This window comes from Cotesia glomerata, linkage group LG1, assembly GCF_020080835.1.
Source record: "Cotesia glomerata isolate CgM1 linkage group LG1, MPM_Cglom_v2.3, whole genome shotgun sequence".
Taxonomy (NCBI): domain Eukaryota; kingdom Metazoa; phylum Arthropoda; class Insecta; order Hymenoptera; family Braconidae; genus Cotesia; species Cotesia glomerata.
Genome location: NC_058158.1, coordinates 7,455,476 through 7,461,173, shown reverse-complemented (window position 1 = coordinate 7,461,173; position 5,698 = coordinate 7,455,476). Strand labels below are relative to the sequence as shown.

At 32.8% G+C, this 5,698-nt stretch overlaps 1 long non-coding RNA gene across 2 annotated transcripts; it reads left to right on the top strand.

Moving 5' to 3' along the window:
- The first annotated feature begins 2,606 nt into the window (after positions 1–2,606).
- LOC123267427 lies at positions 2,607–3,400 on the top strand. 2 transcript variants are annotated; one of them, XR_006510032.1, is made up of 5 exons: positions 2,607–2,683; positions 2,762–2,887; positions 2,975–3,058; positions 3,140–3,256; positions 3,324–3,400. It is a non-coding gene; the product is annotated as an uncharacterized LOC123267427 (long non-coding RNA). The 2 variants fall into 2 exon arrangements; XR_006510031.1 differs by having other exon boundaries at positions 2,762–2,890.
- Positions 3,401–5,698: the final 2,298 nt, after the last annotated feature.

Genomic DNA, 5,698 nt, shown 5'->3' with positions numbered 1-5,698 from the left:
TATTTAGGCATTTTTTGACGAAATTTCAAAATCATTTGAAAAAAAAAGTTGTCGAATTTTTTGAGACACCCTAATGATCATAAATAATCATATCACGCTTTATATAAACTCCAAATTTTCTGATATGGCCGCATCAGAAAATTTTTCATGGGAAATTATGAGGAGGAATTTATCTATAAATAATATATCTCGGAACTTGTAGCATATCGGTAAATGCGAAGCAAATAAAAAAGTATCTTATTATGAGACCAGGTTACGGTTGAAAAGAAACAAGTGAAGCCAAGAGGTACGTGAAATGAACAGGAGAAGCTGCACCGCCTGGAGCTACAGACTGGGCTGCTGCTCTTTCCATTCTTTCGTTCGTTCGTTCCTCACTACACTCTTTTTATTATTTATATTTTTTATTTTAAACTCAAACTTATTCGTTCTTTATTTCTCTCTACTCTCTTTTCACTTGAGTTACGCCGTCAACCACTCCACCACGTACGTCTCTCATACGTACGCCCGAAGCTCGACGAGCTGAGCAAAGCGACGTTAGAAGAGAGAATTGTTGTGAGAAGAAGGCACCGCCGAGGTTTTTAACAGCCAAGGAGTCAAGTACCAGAGGTAGGATCCCAACCACCAAGTCTGCCGCGTTTTAGCCGGGAGCTAATGTAATACCAGCTTCTTTGCCTCTCATTCTTCTTCTTCATCATCATCATCATCATCATATTCTTCTTCATTTTCTAATTCCTCTCGATCCTCCCAACTTCGTTCATCATCCCCCGTTCAAGCACTTCAACCACCAGTAATTACAAAGCTAGAGTTAAATGCAAGGGAAATAATAACGCACACGCTGAAGATCAGCGCACCAGAATTTTCTTCCGGATAAAATTTCTAGTTATTAAGCGAAAATAAATAAATAAAAATAAAATGATAATGATGTGCACGAGTACGTATTAATTTTTTCGCGGATATTTGTAGCTGGAAGGAACGACTGGATAGCGGAATTTAACTGGTGGGTTATTCCCGTTTGCTGGAATAAGACCCTTAGGTGACAAGTGAAATCTCTGATGTACGTGGATGTTGTTGATGATTGTAAGACATCGGTATGCCCACACCTGGCAAAGCGCTCGTTCCCGGTGCTCGTTCATCGTCGTCAAACTCCTCTACGACTATTATCAGTTGGCAATTCCGGTAAGCCAGTGTGTGTATGTGTAAAGACTGATGAAGGGAATGAACGGCAGCATTGCAACCATCAGCTCGGTTTCTCAGGGCTGGAGCTATGTACTCTTGACGATCCACTGCCGCGGGGATCATTGCTCACTCGATCCGCTGATTCCAATCCCAAACGTCATCCTGGCTAACCCTCTCGGCTAAATTGGCTGATGCTTATTCTCAAATCACATAAACGTCATTGCGGGTAAGGAGGATGTGCCATGCAGTTCACTTTTTTATTTTGATAAATTTTTTTATTTTTGCTTTGAACTATTATTTTGAATATTTATTTTTTTTTCTGGTTTATTTGTTATTTTCTAAATTTGACTATTTAATAATTACGATAAGACTTTTATTATAAAATAGATAATACCAGAAGTATGTTGAAAAGGTATGAAATTTAAAGCTTTGTTCTGTTAAATTAAGAATTCTAATCAAGCTATTTAAAAATTAATTAGAGAATACTCTTTGTTTCAAAACTAGTACAGTTTGTTTATAAAACTAGTACTTTTGGTGACAATTTACAAAAGTCGCTTGATACACTCAAGCGATACGTAGTTTCCGATTCTCAGCAAAAATTGAAAAATGAAGTTCTTCAATATTTCTTCTTTCTTCATCACGCTATTCATGTTAATAGCATGGTTAAAACCTGGCGATGCTCAGGTAATTTAAATATAATTTGTATTAACTTTATACCATTAATTGAAATTTGCTTATGAATTTAAGATTAGATCGGTGCAGGATTTAATTATCCTCAATCATCGGGCAATTTTGGATCAAAAACATCCGGATACCCTTATCCAATGAGTCGTGGTCCAACAGAATTTCCCGTAATTATGGATTGATTTAATTTGTATTTGTTGTAAAAACTGACTTCATTCTTCTTATTAAAATTGATGTTTTAAACAGCATTCTTCTCCTACTTCAAGACGACCCGGATCTCAACGAAATCCTTCTAGTGGGCAATCATTTGGACCCACAATTTAACTAAATCCTTCTAGCGGGCAATCATTTGGACCTCAAGTTCAACCTAATTCGCTTGAGCAATCATTTGGACCTCAAATTCAACCAAATCCTTTTAGTGGGCAATCATTTGGACCCACAATTCAACTAAATCTTTCTAGCAGGCAATCATTCGGACCCAAAACTCAACCAACTCTTTCTTCTAAGCAATCATTAGGACCTCAATTTCCATCAAATCTTTCTAGCGGGTAATCATTTGACCTCAAGTTCAACCTAATTCGCTTGAGCAATCATTTGGACCTCAGATTCTACCAAATCTTTCTAGTGGGCAGTCATTTGGACCAGGATCTTTGGTATAGCTAAAGTTTTTTCATAGTTTCCCTTTTTTTAATTGTACTAGTAAACTAACTAACAAATTTCAAAATTTAATCCTTAGCAGCTAAGCTCTGGACCACAGGCATCAGGCTTTTCAGGAGTTTCGGAGCCTTTTAATCAAATCCAATTTAATGGACCTCAGTCTCCGGTAATTAACATGAACTTCAAATGTTTTGAATTAAATATATATTTTTCTGATTAATACTGTGAATTTAAATATCAACAGCAAGGATCAAGACCGCATTTACCGAATCCTTTATTATTTAACCAATCGCCTACTAATAGACAACCATCCGGACCTCAGTCACGACAAACTCCTTCTCCCGGGCAATCATTTGGACCAAAATTTCCGGTAGTAAGAATATTCCTTTTTTTAGTTTCGTTATACTCAGAAAATTTACCTCATTTAAAATTAATTATACACGTAAATTCTTAGCAGCCAACGCCAAATCCACAGTTATCAGGCCCTTCAACATTTCCAGGATCTTTTGACATAAACTCATTTAATAGACCATAATTTCTCGTAACTAATATTTAATTTTTTTATTAAAACTTGTCATCACATATATTCTTGTATTGATATCAAAATCAGAATCATTTACAGCGAACATCAAGACCACGGTCACCAGATGTAACCAAATTCAATCAATTTTCTTCCTACGAAGAACCTTTTGAATCCCTGCCTCGACCACGTCCTAGATCTGATATTATGAAAAAATGGGTAATCAGAGTTTCAAATATTATTTGATATTTTTGATTATCTTCTATTTATTAACATGAATTTTTAGCTGCCAACTCGAAAAGATCTATTAGAATATTATCAACAAAATCCGGTGTAAATTGAAATAATATACCACGATTTCCGGTAATTATTATTTGACTTATTACATCTTTTTTATCAAATATATTCTGATATTAATAATTAAATTGAACATATAAGCAGCCAAGATCAAGATCAAGACCACAGTAACCAGATTTTTCAAGATTTGATCAATTCTCTTGAAATATTGATCTTATTGAGCCAGAGTCGATGGCTACTTTTATTTCTTTAATTATTTCATATGATTCTCTGACAATTTGTATCTTCTCATGATATTAGTTATTCAATCTATTATGACTTTATAATTTTTCCATTTAGTATTATCAAAGTCCAGGCAATAAATATAAAATTATCTAACCAATGAAAGGCGTTTTTTTCTAACTATTCTAAGCTATTTTTTTATAGCCTAAATTAGTCACTATAGGGTAGCGTAAAGTTTAATTTTATAAGAACTCACATTTTCAATAAATACAATTTAAAAAAAATCATCTATATTTTACACAATTATTATTTTCATAACTATTAAAAATATAATATAACTGTTTTTTTAAAAAGTATACTTTCAAATTCTATAAATAATAACGCCTGTGGCGTTGTTGTAATAAAAAGTCCAAATTAATTTTTTATTAAAGGAACTAAAGAGATAATTTAATAATAGTTCAGTCAACTGTAATATCTAATATACTATTTAATTATAAGTCACCAGTTAGTGGTCATTTTTTATTCAGTTATTTTTTATTAATTGTCATACACTTCGTGCCTCTCGTAATTAACGTAAGTATATTATATTTTACAATTGGCTTTTACAAAAATATTAATTAACATAATTTTAACTTTAGGCAAGTCCAATGAATAATTTTGACCCATGCTCTGAATTTGAATGCGGTGAAAATGAAAAATGTGTAATTTCTAAAATAAATAATTTAGGAGAATGTATTTGTCAGAACGGTTTCCATCTCAATAAATTCGACGAATGTGAATCGAATAATTATTACAAACTTAATACTGGAATTAAAAGAATTTTCAGATGTTAAGTTGAATCATCGATTTTTATTGAGCCGTTTAAAATCCAGCAGTCAAATATTTACAACACAATAAAATCAAAATAAGAATAAAGTGTCGATCTTTGTATATATCATCCACGCATATATCAAGTAAATACGCCAGCGTGACCAATAGTATCGTAAAGAAATTAGAGGGACAGTAATGGTTTCCGGGTACACTGGCTTCCGTTTGGCATACATCTTTTCCAGCTGGTTCTCCGGATCGCCATCTATACGTTTAATATCAACACACACATACATATTCCTGAACAATCTTTAACCGGAAATTCCATTACTTCCGTTTCGCATTATTGATTTTTGATACACCACGGAAGCACGGATCACCGATAATACTATCAACTTTGAATAGGTAATTCAATTATCACTTTCCTTCGTATTAATGTCAACTTTAGTGTTATATCTATAATTACAATAAAGATCTCTACGACTAAATTTATCTGCACTTGATAAATATTGGCAAACAAGGAGGAACAAAATTTAAATCTCTAAACACAGATGATGATAAATGGAAACAACAAAATCTAGACTATCTAAATTGTACGTTGATGTGGAATAACGCGGAATACACACTGTCATCGTAGTCAAAATGCACAGCAAACAACGTCGCAATCAGCGCAATACCGCGGCTATCCAGCTGTACCATAAATGCACGAGAATCCGCGCAATATACAACTACTGTATTTTGTGTAAACGTGTTTGGTAGATCTATAGACACAGATATATATGTTTGTATCTAGGTATATACATATATATACGATGTGTTCACACAAATATATATCCACGCCTCACTGAACTTGGAGACTAACTCCCTGATCATCACCATGCCATGCTGCTCTCACTCAAATTCGTATAATTAATAATTCCACGGATTACGGGGACACTAACTGAATACATTAAATATTCCACTACCTAAATAAACCTCAATATTTTATTATTTATTTTAAGCCTTATATTCTTTTTGTCATGTACAAGTATTATTAATATATAAATATTTTATCAAAACTTGCTATAAATTTTTGCTAATTTTAATAAAAATTTATTCGATTTAAAAATCTCCAAAAATAAATTTATTAAAATATAAATTTTAGAAAAAATAATAAAGTTATTTATACATAAGCAAATATTTGAATAAAAAAAATTTCTAAAATAATTTTTTTGATGGAAAAAAAATGTCAATAAATAATTGAGAGAGAACAATGAGTTTGTGTGAGCTGATTGATCAACATTGTTGGTGAATTAGACTCCAGCGAGATGGGCATATTGATTGGCAATCAGTGTC